The following is a 15,979-nucleotide window of genomic DNA, read 5'->3' as shown; positions in this document are numbered from 1 at the left end:
TTCTCATTCTCTGAACAAAGTATCTTTCACAGAGCAAAAGTTTTTAAATTTTGATGAGGTCTAACTTATCAGTTTTATCTTTTATGCATCATGCTTTTGGTGACACATCTAAGGACTCCTTGCCTAACCTTAGGTCATTAAGATTTTCTATAGTTTTATGTTAGATTCATTTGGAGTTAGTTTTTATATAACATGGTTTAGGTTGAAGTTAAATTTTTTTTGCCTATGGAAGTCTAATCCCAACACTGTTTATTGAAAAGAGTACCATTTTTCTATTGAATTGCTTTTGTACCTATCCAAAATTCAGTTGGCCATATTTGTATGAGTCTCTTTATTCTCTTCTGTTGATCTGTGTGTCCATTCCTTCGCCAATACCACACTGTCTTGATTATTATAATTTTACAGTAAGTCTTAAAATCAGGTGGTATAATTCCTCCAACTTTATTCTTAATGTTCAAAATTGTTTTAGCTATTCTAGTTCTTTTGCCTTTTCATATAAATTTCAGATTCAGCTTGTCTATAACCACAAAAAAATCCTACTGGGGTTTTTATTGGAATTGCATTAAGTCCATAGATCAATTCAGGAAGAAGTACATATTTACTTCTTTACTATTGTGTCTTTTAATCCGTGAACATGATATGTCTATTTATTTAGGTCTTCTCTGATTTCTTTAATCAGTGCTTTGTAGTTTTTAGCACACAGATCTTATATACATTTTGTTAGATTTATACCTAATATTTCCCTTTTTTTTTTGGAACTAGAGTTGGGCCTTGAACAATGCAGGGGCCAGGGGCACCAACCTTCCTCACAGTCAAAAATCCACGTATAACTTATAGTTGGCCCTCTGGAATATGAGCAGTTCCTCATATCCATGTTTCTGCATCTGCAGAGTCAACCAACCTCGGATCACGTGGTACTGTAGTATTTACTACTGCAAAAAAATAAGTGGACCTGTGCAGTTCAAACCAGTGTTGTTCACGGGCCAACTGTATTTTAATTTTTTATTTCAGTTTTCAGTTTCTCATTATTAGTTTATAAAAATACAGTTGATTTTTGTGTATTGACCTTGCATCCTGTGATCTTACAAAAGCCACTTTAGTTTTAAGAAGGTTTTTTGGTAGATTCCTTGAGCTTTGTTTTGTTTTTTTATTTTTTTACTATAGAAAATCATGTTGTCTGTGAATAGAAGTGGTTTGACTTCTTCCTTTCCAACCATATGCATTATATTTCTTTTCTTGCCATATTGCCCTCTCTAGGACTTCCCCTATGATGTTAAATACGTGTGGTGAGATTGGACACGCTCACCTTGACCCCAATCTTAAGGGAAAGCATTCGATCTTTCACTATTAAGTATGATATTAGTTGCCAGTTTTTTGTAGTCATTTTACTTTTCGACATCTCTCTTCCCCCCCAGCATGTCTGCTCCAGGAGCAGGCTCTTTCTGCTCTCAACTCGACCGGCACAGTGCCTAGCACACAGTAGGCCCTAAATAAGTAATTCTCTGCTTTGGCAACTTAGCCAGCAATAACCACCGTCCTGTGACAGACAACAGAGGGGACTAGCTGAACACACACAGACATCGCAAAGAATAATGTTACAATAAATATCCAAACGGGTCCAACCGGGCAGTGGCCCCATAGAGTTGACTATTTTAAGCTGTACAGCATGTGTAGATCGGCTTTCTAGCAAGCCATACTGTGTCAAAGCATTTATCTATGAGGAATAGATGACTGCTGTAAAATAATTATTTTAGATCAAGAGCATTCCATTCTCAAAGGGAATTTAAACAAAAAGCTCTCAGCTCTGAAAAACAGGGGCTTTCAGGGTAAAGAGTCCCACTGTTCTGAAATCTTAGGCCCTCAGACGGGTGGGGTTGTTTCGCTAAATTTATTTCAGCCGCTTATAGAAACAGAAGGGGGAAGCGGGGGGCGGCTGCTTGCACACCAGCCCTGGCTCTGGAGTATTAATATCTGCCGGGTCAGACTTTTATTTGGGTTTTCTTTTACCTTTTGGGGGTGGGGAGGCAGGCAGCAACAGGAATATCTCCCAGCAGCACGTCTCTGAGCTGTGGTTTCCTACCTTCCTCTCTAGACATTCCCTGGCAGGCCAGACCCAGCCTACCCCTCCCCTGCCTCACCTTGGGATGGCCCTCTACCCACTGAGCACCAAGCACTGGGCCAGGCCTTTTACTTTTTGACAGCAGCCTTCCTCCCAGGCCCAGAAAGAGTCTGAGCTCAGAGAGAGAGACAGATTGAATCTACGTGTCTACTTTCTCGCACAAGTATGAGTGTAGGAAGAGACTGGGGCCTCTGTCCCGGGCCCCCATCAGGACCCGCCCACCCATTTGCACCCCCAGTGGCTCCACTACCTGGTGAAATCCAGGCCTTTTTATCCCTGTCTTCCTTCCCCTCAGGCTTCCCAAGCACCAAACACACAAGCCTCATAGTACCTGATACCTGAACACTCTCTTCTGTCACAGCACCCCCACACAGAAAAAGGAGTTAAATGACACCACCCTGTCCCTGCACTGCATTTAGAATTAGCTATGGAGCACAGGTTAATTACCTCCCACAGACATGGGAGAAACTGAGGCACGGGAGAGGAGGCAGCAGCAGGTGACCTGCACCCACTGCAGGTTAGGTGAGACTAGTGTCTACCAGCTGGCCCCTGAAGGTTCCACGGAACCCGAAAGCACCAGAGAAGGCAGGGCCCTGTGTCTGGGAGCTCACTGCTACGCGGCCACAGCTGTCTTGAGGGCAGGAAGAGGAAACACACACAAGGAAGCTAAAAAATCTGCTGGGCTTAAGACTTGAATAATTACATGAGAATATGGGGAAGCACCTCACACAGTGCCAGGCGGGTGGGAACCCAACAAATGGCAGCTTGATTCTTGGGCAAAATCCCACTTCCCGGGTCGCCAAGGAAGGTGGGGAAAGAGGCATCTATCCTCTCCACTCCCCAGCCCCCGGGTGGGTTGGTGGGAGGGAGGATGGCCCGGGGCAGGAGCTGGGGAGAAGCAGCCCAATATGAAGATTCTCCAGCTCTAAACCGGGGGATCTGCTTCAGGGAGGATCGAGGGTATAGCACATACTTGTAAACTGTAAAGTGCCCGCGGGTACACTAAGTTCCTATTTTGTCCTAGCACCAGCCAGCTGGCTTTGAAAGTATCCTCCAGCCCTATGCAGCAAAACCCAGCCCAGAGAGGCGCAGACCCCACCCCGAGGAGCTGTCCCTTTCAGAAGCAGGACCCACCGTCCCAGCCGGATCAGGGATCAGACAACTCTCGGAGGGTCGCCGCACAGGCAGCCAGCAGAGGAGAGCATGGGTCTTTGCCATCACCCCGTGACCTCTTTAGAGTTGAGTTTCTCCCGCCAACTGCACCCTCCACCCCAGAGGGGGACCGCGGGCCCCCAAACCAGGGCCTGCCCTTGTCTGACCAAAGGCAACCAGATCTGCTGCAGCTGTTGAGTAAGAGAACAAGCTCTCCCAGAGACCAGGGAAGCAGCTGGAGAAAGATTCCTGCCAGCCCGGGGGTGTAAATATTTATACAGCGTGGTGCGTGCGAAGGGGGAAGGCAGAGAGAGGTGGCAGGAACGAGGCGGCACTGAGACCGCAGACTGAAGGAGCGTGTGCTTTGGGCTCCGCTGGGAAGGGCAAGAGGCTGCCGGATCCTAATCCTACATCAGAGAGGCCGGGTCCTCGCCCCCAGCTCTCCTCTAGAATTGAAGGGAGCACTTAGAAGAAAATCCATCATCTGTCCCCTAATCATCCCTCCTGTCTAGGTTGGCCCTCTATGTGGGGAAGGAGGGAGGCGCTGCCTGGAACCAGAGATAAACCAATTCTACGGGGCCCAGGAATCAGGGCCTGGGGGCTCCTGGGGCTCTGGTTCTAGGGTCTTGAGGGGTGCTAGACCCAAGAGTTGGACTCTAGGACTAGAGGCTTAGAAAACACAAGGAAATATAAGCAAAATATAAAATAAGCAAAGCTTTGATATAATCAACAGTCCTTTGTAAAGTGGCCCCGAAGGCTGTGCGTGGATGAAGGAGGAGGAAGTGGACGGGACTCAGCAAGGTGGCAGGGTGTGGAGAAGGCGAGGGGAACTTGATGGTGCTTCCAGAGAAGCACGTGGCCACCATCACCACAGGGCCTGGGCAAGGGCAGCGCAGCCCAATGGGCGTCCACCTGGCGCTCTTGGGCCCCTCCACCCCAGGGTGCAACTCAGCTGCAGGTGTGCCCCTGGCGGAGCAGTGACCCATCCGCCCCTCAGCTGGGCCCGCTAAGGACTCAGCCAGCACCCAATGGCATTGACGGCCCCGGGTGGGAAGCCAGCCTGGGCCGCGGAGGACAGCCAGATGGACTGCAGTTGATTTGCCTCAGACAGCTGGGCAGCAGGGCCAGGCTGCTCCCACCGCCTCCCACGCCACGCCAGACAAGGAGGGGTGTGGCTGCAACTTCTAGGATTTCTCCGCCACCGCACCCGTCAGGAAGTACCACCTGCTTCTATCGGCACCAGACCTGACCCTCAGGGCCTCCCGCAGATGGGGTCTGTGCCGCCCCCAGTGGCCAGGAGCCTTTGAGACACCTCGCAGCTACCAGCCTCTTCTTGCATTCTTCCTGGGCCCTCAAAACGCCCACTGGCCAGGGGTGGGGGCTGTTGGGAAGGAAGGACCTTCCACCGGAAAACTGCCTCAGTCTCCCCAGCAGACAGCTCCAGATGCCCAGGCTGGCTTCGGCCAGAGACGGAGGATCAAAAAGGATCCCCAGACTTCCCCCAGAGGCAGCCCCCATGCTGCAAGGCCTCCCACCTACAGCACAGAGCTTGGCAAGTGATACATTCCCCATGGGGCACCTCCCCTGAGCCTCAGCCTTTCTGGGTGGAACCTGATGAGTCCTCCACCTGTCCACCGAGAAGGGCTGATTCCATCGCCTCCCTGAGCAATGGGGCCCAGGCCCACACACCGTGGAGGAAACACCATCTGCCCCCAACCTTCAGCCCAGGCCTGGCAGACAACGTCAAGCCGCACAGGGGGAGAACAGCACTGTCCCAGCCCACTCTCCAGAAGGAAGCCCCTCTTCCAAGGACCCCGGGGCTGGGGGAGAATCTTCAGACGCCCGGGTCCTCTTCTGCCACCGTGGCTCTGCCTGCCGGCTGTGGCCTGCTTCTTGCCAGCACTGCTTAAACAGATGAACAAGAATTAAAAGCCTGTGTGGCCCAAGGAAAGCTTTAGTGGACAGAACTGAAGCCGAAGGAAAAGGAACAACAACAGCAACAAACTATAAGAAATGGGAGAGGAGGGAAATTTCAGGAAACAGACAAAATAAACCATCCGGGAATCCAGATGTAGAACAAGGAAAGCCAAAAGAAAAGAAAAATTATGCTAAGAAGGCAGAGTGGGGTGGGAAGGAGAATTGAGAATGAAAAAGAAGAGTGGGGAAGATATGAATACTCTGAAAAAAAAGAAGAACGTGAAAGCAAACAACACCAGAAAAAAAAATGAAAAATAGAGACCCAGGAGAGAAAAGAGGCAGCCATGAATTTAAAGCAACTGCTCTGACCCTCAACCAGCCACAGTCAGGACTGTTGTGAGCCTTACTGCTTTTTGTGGATTTCAGACTCTTCCAAACACTGAGCAAGGACAGTCCCAGAAAAGCAAGCTTTCCTTCTTGCCCTTGTTTTTCCTACAATTCTCCCAACTCACCCCCACCATTGGTCTTTTGCAGAGTGAGGGCTGATCTTCCTGGGGCAAGGCCCCAAACCAGTCTAGTTTGCTGCAGAACCTGGTGGCTTCTATCACGCTGCCTCTGGAGGGCTCCCTGGAGAATCTGAGCAGAAGCGTTAGGTGTGATGGAGCTGGGTCATCAGCTTTGCATCTTCCAGGCAGCTCTCTGAGGACCAGGGCTAACCCAATCCACAGACACACGGTTCCTGGAACAGCAGGGGTTCATGGAAGACTGGTATACCCAACTCTAGGCAAAACTAGAGGAGTCCCAGCAAATGCAACTTTTGGAAACAATGTTGACGATTTAAATTCACCTCCAGACATTCTGAAGGGGACCTAATGATAGCCACAGTCTTCTCATTGCCATGGTGGGCAAACAACTTCTGGAAGTTTGCCTTTACTGCTTAGTGTCCATAAACCCCCATGAACACTTACAGAAGACACTGGTTCCTCTCCTTTTGTCTGTCTGGCCTCTTGATTCTGCCTTCTGCTGCTTCTCTTTCTTCTTTGAGTCCGCCATTGCCTCTCTCCTCTGTGTCTGCTTTGGTTTTTCCATTTCCCACCTCTACCTACTCTTCCATTTCTCTAGGGCAGCAGGAGTTGGGAGAAAGCTGAAACAAACCAAGGCAAAATCAAGAAGTAAAGGAAGGGGCTTCCCTGGTGGCACAGTGGTTGAGAGTCCACCTGCCGATGCAGGGGACACGGGTTCGTGCCCCGGTCCGGGAAGATCCCACATGCCACGGAGCGGCTGGGCCCATGAGCCATAGCCGCTGAGCCTGTGTGTCCGGAGCCTGTGCTCCGCAACGGGAGAGGCCACAACGGTGAGAGGCCCGCGTACCGCAAAAAAATAATAAAAAATAAAATGCGAGTGAATTAATATAGTTTAGCCCCCAGGCTGTCCGCGGTGGGTGAGGGAGGCTCCTCGTGGACAGGGGTCGAGCCTCACCAGGCCACCTGAGACGGCTCCTCCAAAGTTCAGCCTAGGGAAGCCACACGGGCTGAACTCTGACTGACTGAGGTAGAGAAAACTGTGCCCACACCAGCCCTTCTCCCTCCGAGAATTCTCAGGTACTTGCCCCTGATTCTGTACGTTCCGAAAGTCACATTTTTCCAAGTATCAACAACTGAGATATGTGACAAAATGTACAGAAGGGATAATATCTAGGTTGTGGCCTTAGATACGCAACCCAGTTTCTTCCCATCCCTCCTAACCTTCAAACCTGTCACCGTCATGTAACCTATGACTCAAGCTATTATTTAACCATAAAAAAAGACAAAGCAAGAAATTAGAGGCTGTGTGACCTAAAATGTATTCCATTCAACTGAGCTAATCTCCTAATAATAAGGGCGTGTATAATAATAAGTGATGCTCTATCTGTTCTGGAAGATGGGAATATTGCAGGGAAAAGTGCATGGTGACTGCAGATCCTAACTTGTCGAGATTTGTCCTCAAGAGGGTAAGTGCCTGGTCCTAGGCCAAGTTGCCTGGCATTTTGCTAAACGAATCTTAAAGTTTGACAACCAATGTGCTGCAGTGGAGAGCACCCGATGTTCAGAGTGACCCCCTTCAAATCCTAGCACTGCCCCTTCCTAGGCCAGCAAGGCACGTACCTGCCCTCTGCTAGTCTTGTGTGTTGTGAAATGGCAGTGACAGCAATACCCACCTCCTGGGGCTGCCGTGAGGACAGATGAGCAAAGCGCTTGGCACGAGTGAGCAGCCCACTCCGTGAACCACCCTGTCAACTGCTGCTGTACGTTAAGCAGCAAATTGGCAATACCAAGACGGCTGGAGGCCCCACAAAGTGGGGCTCCACGGAGTCACTGGAAAAGAGTCAAGTATCCCAAGCAAGAGAGAGAGGAGGGTCCCCTAGGAGGCACAGGCAGCTGGCGGGTGGACCACTGCACGGAGAGCCAAGGACAGCCACTCAGACCGTGGGTGGGAGGACACAGGGGGCTGCTCTCCAGTCCTTCCGCATTAGCGCAACGTGCTGCATCCCCACCCTCCCTGTGTTCATCCTTACGTGAGACTCCGCTCACACTAACGTGGCCCCCACTATGTGCACGGCCCCGGCCAAGCGGAGGGCTGTAGCGGGGTGAGCTTAAAAACGATCGCTGGCCTCAGAGAATCGGTAACTGGCCATTCTTGCCCAGATTCAGAAATCGGTCCCTTTAGGAGCTATTGTAAGGACGACCAAATACTGAGAAATTCTTATTTCAGGGCCAATTTTTTTTTCTTTAAGTAGAAAGGCAAAGAGTTCAAAAAATGTTCTGGAAATGTGAACAGCAAATGAATCTTAGTAATATTTAGGTGGTATTATTAATTTTTAGGTGAAATAAGAACAATGTGGGTAAGTGTAATGAGTTTTTGGGTTTTTTTTTACTGAAATACTGATAGATGAAGTGATATGACCTGATACACTGGACTTACTTTAAAATTATATGGGACGTGGGGAGGCAGATGGTGATGTAAATGGACAAACTTGGCCAGAGTTGGTGATGTTGGTGACGGGTATGTCACCTTCTGTATATGTTTGAAATTTTGCATAACGTTTTAAGTTCATAAAAGCTGAAAAAACAATGTTAACTCAGGGATTCTCCTCTTATTGGTTCTTGCAACACGATATTTACTTCCCAAGGACATGTGCTCTTGGACAAGAGGTAAGGCTGTGGGGAGACCTGCCAGGAGCTGGGAAGGGCTGGAGAACAGACAGGGAGACCACCACTCCGGGATCGGGAAAGTGCCCCAAAGCCTCCTCCTTGCACACGCTGAGGACCAAGAATGCCATCCTGCCCCTCAGGGCCTCCCAGGCCGAGAAAAAACATTCAGAGGGACTGCTGTCCATTTGCACTGCTTTTGAACTCAGTGAAAATTATTTAATTGGTTTCAATGTATTTTAAACCACAATGAACTTTTTTTTTTTCTAGCAGACAGCCACTATAACAGAGTGGGCAGGTATTCTAACCTCACTTTCTTCATCTGGTAAAGTGGGGAGAATCACATGTACCCCATTTCCCAGAGCGTGGGGTAAATGAGATTAATGGTCCTAAAGTGCCCTAGCACTGTAAGCACTGATAAAGGCTGGGTCTGACTTGAGGCGTGTTTGGCAAATGTCTGACCGCGGTGGAGCCACCCCAGCTTGGGCGCTGTTTGATATGCAGATGCTTCACCTAAACATCTAAATTCAATAGGAGTCAAAGCACGCGTTCTCTGAGACCTCTCTGGGCCAGGCAACCTGCTGAGTGTCGGCCCCTTTGGGTATCACAAAGAAGCCACTGCTGTGCCCTTCCCTCCCCAGAGGCGCCACCCCTGCTCTGAGAAGAACAGGAGTGAAGCCCCCAGAGTTTTCTCTCTAGATGAAGAATGAGTCTGAAAAGGAGGAATAGGCTCTGCCCAGTCTGGGCTATGGCTCTGAATGGAGAAATGCATCCTAAGAAAGCAGATCTTCCGCAGATCAGCTCACTCCCAAAGATGGGGGCCAGGGCTCTGGGGCGCACAGACAGACAGACAGCAGGCCTGCTCAGCAGCACCCCGACAGGGAGCTTCCGGAGCTCTAAGCAGCTGAGCGGGCAGGACAGCCTCCAGACACCAGGGGGCAGCACAACACACCCTCCAGGGATCCGAGGGACCCACCAAAGACGACCTGGCAACAGATGGCTTCCAAGACAAACCTCAGTAGCCAGGGCATGCAGAGGGAGGCATCCCAGAGAGGCAGATGGCCCACGCCGCCAGTTCAGAAGTCTCTGCCACTTGCCCCAGGCAACTGGTGAGTGGCTTCCTGCAAGACCAGCTTCAGCCAGAAGAGGGCGTTTGTGACCAGGTGAGGGACCCACAGGCTACAGGGCTGGCAGGGATGAGGGAGGCAGTAAAGGCAGAAAGTAGACCGGTGGCCGAGAGAACGGCCACGCCAAGCCTTTGGATCCTTGCTCTAGAACCTCCTGCCAAGCGAATGAAAGGTCTGTCCCATCCTAAGTTGCTCCACATTCTCTCATTCCACTGTCCACTGGACCCCACCCCATGTTCTCTGTGCCTTCACCCCAGAAAGGAGGAGAGCCCAAGACAAAGTTCGAAAGTTCTCGAAAGGTCCTTAGGCTTTGGGATCTTTGAAATGCATTCACAGGATTATTCTAAGCTCTCGGAAAGCCCCCTGGCTCCACAGAAGAGAGCAGTCTCTGTTGCGAGACCTTTGGAGCCACAATGCCTGGGTTCAAATCCCAGCTCTGCAATAATGGGCAAGGTACTTAACCCTCTGTGCCTCAGTTTCCTGCTCTGTAAAAAGAGGATAACAGGGCTTCCCTGGTGGCGCAGTGGTTAAGAACCCGCCTGCCAATGCAGGGGACACAAGTTCAAGCCCTGGTCCAGGGAGATCCCACATGCCACGGAGCAGCTAAGCCCATGCACCACAACTACTGAGCCTGCGAGCCACAACTACTGAGCCTGAGCGCCTAGAGCCCGTGCTCCGCAACAAGAGAAGCCACCCCAATGAGAAGCCCGTGCACTGCAGCGAAGAGTAGCCCCCGCTCGCCACAAGAGAAAGCGTGCGCGCAGTTACTAAGACCCCACGCAGCCAGGAATAAATAAATTTTTTAAAAAAGAGGATAGCAATGACTCTCTAGGATCACTGCTTCCAACAATAACAATGGCTGGTTACAATATGGGAAGGCATTTGAAGAGAGCATAAAGTTCTCAGAAAGCTGCTCAGAGACATACATAGTACTGCTCTCAGCACAGGCCCAGAGCCCCAAAGGTCTGTGCTTCTTTCCCTCAGAACTCAGTTCAAGGACACCACCAGGCTGTGGAGGCTGCCTGGAGCACAGGCCCTGCGTCTGGAGTGGGAGTGGGTTTAGCTAGTGTTTCCCTGGAGCAGTGGAGAGGTAAGCAGGTACCCAGTGCAGCCCTCCTGTGCCCACGTTGGGTTTTGTGCAGGACAAGCAGAAGACAGCACTCAAATCTAAGCTGGGCTCCTTAAACTCATCAGCCAGAGGCCGAGAGGCAGGCTGGCCGCCCTGTGCGGAATGGGGAGAGCCAGCCTTGCAGAGGCGAGGCCTGCACCAGAGGGTATGAGGAGCCCGCCGGCCTCAGAGCAGGGCTGGGCTTCCCGGGGATGGAGAGGGATGGGGAGGAAAGAGTTAAGTCGACTCTGGGCTCCGCAGCTATAAACAGTGAGCCAAGGGAGGGAGGGAGCTGACACAGGATGTGGCCAGGGCTGAGCTGTCTGATTATTAACTTCACTTTTATTTGGAGGGGGATTCGATTCTCTGTTTTACTTCCCATCAAGGAAGTGAAAGCCCAGGTCTCGGAGGGGCCTGGTTTCAAATTGTTTTGTCACAGCTCATTTATTTTTCCTCTTAAATAAATAAACAAAACCACCTCTTTGTTTTCCCCTTAATGAGCGTTCAGCAAATCATCTGTGGGTGAGGCATGAAAGGGGTTTTCTGCAGTCCTTCATGAGGCACTTTTGGCTTTTTCTTTTAAAAGGAAAAAGAAAGGATTCTTCCTTTAGCTTCCACCTTCTCCGAGACTCTCAAGGCGCTTTCTTTTCTGCTTCATCCTGAGATCTCAGCCTGAAATCATGACCTCAAGCCCAGCCAGAGACATAGACCTTCCTTTGCTGGTCCTTGGGGCCTGCCCTGCTGCCTGCCATCCCATGTCACAGGCTCCGACCCCAAGGCCACACAGAGGAAGCAATGAGAACACTTGGGGCTCAGTGGTTAGTCCTCTTGGTCAAGCTAGGACCCATGTTTTTTGTTCCCATGGCACCCTGACGTTTCCAGCAAAAATAACAAAGCAATTAAACACACAAAAGGACTCCATTACAGGGCTTAAGAAAACACCATTACATGTTCCTTTGCTCAAGGTTCAAAGTGTTTGGGAAATCTGTTTACAACACCAAAACCCATTCAATAATTTCATGACGCTCCTGCGGCAACCCTTTCCTGAATGACCTACATGTGCGAGGCACTAAGGGGGACGCCACAGACCACCGTCACACAGTCCCTACCTTCACGGTGCCCACGATTCAGTGGCGGGGGATGCAGAGAGGAAAACAGGACATCCTACAGCAGAGACCAAGGGAGCTTCCAGTGGGCAGGGAGGGAAATGACGGGCTCTGCTGGAAACGAAGGGTGTGGAACTGGAGGAAGGCTTCCCGGTGAAGCTGATATTCAAGCTGCACCTCGAAGGGCTGATGATATTAAGAAGAAAGTGTATTCTAGAAGCTGAAAAGTACCCAAATGAGAGAGAGGCAGTATCAATGTGTGAGCCACATCAGATATGAGACCACAGGAATGGTGGGGCCTGGAGGGCTTATGGTTCCTCAGATGGCATTCAGAACGGCAGCTAAAGTCCTCACGGTGGAGAGGGGCTGAAAGGAGGCGGCCACTTGGAGTCAGCTCCAGGCTGCCAGTCCTTGGCCTGGCTGTGAAGAAGCTGCCCTCTATGCTGTAAGCAACAAGATACGACACTTGGATCCACGCTCGTCTGGGCTCCAGACGCTCTGCTAGCCCCAAACACCTGATGGCCACCAGGAGCGCCGTTTGCTGCCTGTTTGCGGCCTCTGGCTTTCTCTTTTGGAATACGGGGCAAGAAGAAAACAGGGAGTGACTGGAACAAGTCCAATTCACTTACAAAGGCGCTCGGGCTCCTAATGCTAACGGGATGGGGTTTCCAAACGCCCCCGAGGGAGTTGCCAGGATCCAGGATTTTCTTCAAGTTCTTGGAAATTCTTCGCCGTCCCCGTGGCATCGCAGCTTCCAACCGCAAGCCTGCCCAGGCCTGGCTGGGCCGCGGCCCCGGCCACGAGAGGGTTAAGGCGCCGCCAAGATGGCCGCCTTGTTTTGCACTTCGGAGGGGGTCACGCGGGAGGCTGCCCTTTGCCTCTGGGGAGGCGGTCAAAGCCCTGCCCCTGGCGCTCTGCCCTCGGCGGCTTGACGGCATCTCCTCCCCTGCGCGTCCTGCACTCCCGGGACCTCCGAACCTTCCAGGCCCCAGGCGAGCCAAACTCCCAGCCTTCCAGGCAGCAGACCGGGCCTTGGAGGAGCGAGGCAGGGAGGCCCCCTCGGAGATACCGGGCCGCGGATGCGCGCCGGCGGGGTCCCTTCGGCCTCTAAGAACGTCTGGGGCCCGTGGGCCGAGGCCGCAGCCTGGGCCGCGATCCCTTTCTATTTTCTTGTCTCCTGGCTGAAGCCGCCCCAGCTGTCTCCCGGGTAGGCCTCCGCCTGCAGCCGGGCAGGGACGCGATGGACGTGGTCGCACTGCCCTCCAGTGGCCAGTCCGCCGAACAGCACGGTGGGCCGGGGTCGGGGTCCCGGTGATGGCGCAATGTCCGCACCCTCGGCCGTCCCTCCTCAGAGAAGGGCTTCCTTCCCCTTGCTGCTTTTGAAGATGTGGCCTTGCTCACCCCCAGCGCCTTTTATAGGCGGCTCAGGTGGCCCTTTGCCACAGTGGACACTGACCCAACAGCAGGGGATTTGCCTCTGCCGGTGGTTCTCAAACTTTTGTGTGCACCTGAATCCTGGTGCCCAGTTGGTTCAGACCCAGATTGCTGGGTCCCACACCCAAAGTCAGAAAATTTGCATTTCCTCTCTAACACGTTCCCAGGTGCTGCTGCTGGGACTACGTTTATAGAACCACCGGCTCAGTGGCTCATCCTGTCCTGGGGATTCTGTCATCCACCCATTGGGCACTGAGGACCAGAAGTGACCGCCACCAAGTTCCCCCCCTCATGGGGCCCACTCTAACAGAGAAGAGAGATTTGTTTAAACAGATAATCTCATAAATAAATATAAGATTCCATTTGAAAAAGTTTTCAAATTCCCATGAAGGAAAAGAATAAGGTGCTCAAAGAACATATATATATATACATACATGGAAAACTATTTCAGATTTGGGATGAAGTGGCTCGTGTTCCCTCTCTGAGGAAACCCTTAAGTTGAGGTGGGAAGGAGGAGGGAAGAGGGGAGGCTGGGAGAGGGACTGAGGCTGCAGGTAGAGCAGGTGAGAGCTGTAGACGGTGGATGGAGATGCAGAGACTGGAGGGACAGAGCTGGATTGGGGGAGTGGGTAGGCAGAGGGTCAGAGTCCCCAGGTCTATGTATCTGGTACCCAAAGACCTGCCTCTTCAGAAGGGGTAACATTCAGAGGAACCTGGGTACTGAGCCCTTAGCCACCCTCCACAGTGCCGGAGAATGGGGTCCCCCCTGCGGGAACCTCAGTCAAGTGCCCGTGACCCATGAACTTGTTGCTCCTGAACCCGATCTGCCCAGGCTCCTTCCCAAGGCTTGAGGGAGTGCCGCATTTGGTGGACCCAGGTGAGCAATGGTGAGAAGACCTGGCGTACCGTCTGCCCACCCGTGCACTGGATGTTTCATCTCCCTACTGCAGGTCCAGGATACAGCCGTTTCTCCAGCGAGCATTTTTAAGTACCTACTGTGCGTCTGCTCTGGAGTCACTACAGTGACGTGTGAGGTGTGCTACAAAGGGTGAGGCCTGCCCCCAGACTGTCCTGCAGGGCAGGTAGGTGCAGGACACCATCCCTGACCCCAGTCTCAGTTCCCAGCCAGCTGCCTTAACCTGCATCCCACACAAATATCCCTGGGGCAGCTCCTGGCAGGGAAGGGGGGAGGGAGCAAGGTGACGAATGGAAGCCAGGAACTCTGTTGTGAGGATGCTTGTTACTTGGTATCGATGCCAGTTTGATGGCAGGGGGGTGAGGTGACCACCAGCCACCCCACTGCCTCTGTGCCTCATGCTTCGGTGAGGAGGCATCTGCCCATTAGGGCTGTCGCCTTGCACAGTCACTTCCCTCCCCAGTTTTCTCATCTGAGTTGTATTAGATGATCTCCAAGGTGTTTAGGTCCAAGCCTAGCCCACCAGCGCACTGCTGGAGGGACGGGTGAAAAGGCTTCTGCTCAGTGACCCCACACACAACTACACAAAGTCAGGCCTGGAGGCTAATCACCTCCAGGTTGGGGGGAGGGAGAGAAGAGCATCTGGAAAACTATTGCAGCTTCAGAGTCAAACCAGTCCAGTTCCAGTTACTGGCTCTGCTCCTGACTCACTGTGTGTTCTGCAGCAAGTGGCTTAACCTTTCTGAGCCTCAGCTTCCTCGTCTGAGAAGACGAGGATAACATTGTACCTTACCTCATAAGGTTGATCTGAAGGCGAACAGTGAGAGCTACCACTTATCAAGCACTTGTTCCATGTGACGCCCCACGCCAAGGGCTTCTCAGGAATTACGTGAGGTCATGCGTGAAGCACTGGCCCGCTGCCGCCAAGGAGTGAGGTTGGATAATGGGAGCCTTGGTGTTGTCATTTCACAATCGCCCCCAGTACTTGGCACAGGTGGGTATATTCAGTAGACAGGAGGGGACTAGCAAGCCCTCGGCATATAGTAAGCACTCAATAAAAGATAGCTTTTATTATTAAGACAGAAGGGACCCTTGTGAAGAGTTCTTGCAGCAAAGGGAAATGTAGGGGACGTGCCATGAGGCTGGTACACACACTGCTCCCCAGAGGGCCAGCCCCGTGCCTAGTTAGCCAGTGCCTAGGCTGGGACGTCAGCTCTTACTCTTCCCAGAGCACAGCTAATTAGCCTCCCCTCAGCCAGGAGCTCCCCAGAGGAAAGGTGTCTAATACAAATGCAAGGCGTGACCCTCATCTTTGTAACCAAGGTTCCCTTGGGTGAGGAAGGCCTGGGGTGGAGAGACAGGCCAGATCAGGGCCTCGCCTTCTTTATGACAGAGGTTCTCAGGAAAGGGAGCTGCGCTGGGGTGCTTGTGAGCCTGAGAAAAAGGCTTCATGGCAGTGGGCGTGGGACCCCCAGCGGGGGGGTCCCTAGGCCCTGGGGGTGGGAGGAGCTGGGTGGCTGAGGGGGCAGAATGCTCCAGGCCCTAGGCTGCATCTCAGACCAGGAGCTCCGGAGCCAGGAGGCAGCCTAGGGCAGGGTGGGGCCGAGCCACGGCGCTGATGCCAGGCTGCCTGATGGAGATCCCAGCTCCACAGTGGCCCTTCCATGTCCCAGAGCCTCAGTTTCCTCATCTGCAAAGTGGGGATGGTGATAGCGCTGACCTCACAGCACTTAGTACTGTAGGACCTCATGCATTTGTTCCTTCAACAGACATTTATTAAGCACCTACTCTGTGCCAGGCCCTGGGTGCTGGAAATACCATCATGGACAAACGAGATCAAGCATCTCTCCCCTGTGAACTTGCATTCTGAGTGGAAGATAGACAATAAACACAAGCACCAAGATATTCCTAA

The 15,979-nt window shown here is 52.1% G+C and overlaps 1 protein-coding gene and 1 long non-coding RNA gene across 4 annotated transcripts in view; one reads left to right on the top strand and one right to left on the bottom strand.

Annotated features, from left to right (window-relative positions):
• ZFP36L1 (ZFP36 ring finger protein like 1) overlaps positions 1-11,878 on the bottom strand; it is a 24,665-nt gene extending 12,787 nt beyond the window's left edge. The window contains exon 1 of the mRNA XM_067732444.1: positions 11,721-11,878. The gene's annotated coding sequence lies outside the window, so the exon portion shown is untranslated. The remainder of the gene's footprint in view (positions 1-11,720) is intronic.
• LOC137221959 (uncharacterized) overlaps positions 1-15,979 on the top strand; it is a 20,481-nt gene extending 4,502 nt beyond the window's left edge. For 2 of the 3 annotated variants that reach the window (XR_010942223.1, XR_010942225.1), the window contains 3 exons: positions 14,102-14,233; positions 14,869-15,061; positions 15,837-15,979. This is a non-coding gene — a long non-coding RNA (uncharacterized lncRNA). Of the gene's footprint in view, positions 1-3,143; positions 12,925-14,101; positions 14,234-14,868; positions 15,062-15,836 lie in introns of all 3 variants that reach the window. The other variant, XR_010942219.1, reaches the window with a different exon arrangement.

This window comes from Pseudorca crassidens, chromosome 1, assembly GCF_039906515.1.
Source record: "Pseudorca crassidens isolate mPseCra1 chromosome 1, mPseCra1.hap1, whole genome shotgun sequence".
NCBI classification, from domain to species: domain Eukaryota; kingdom Metazoa; phylum Chordata; class Mammalia; order Artiodactyla; family Delphinidae; genus Pseudorca; species Pseudorca crassidens.
Note: the sequence above shows the minus strand (reverse complement) of the source record. Positions and strands in the feature narration are given on the sequence as shown.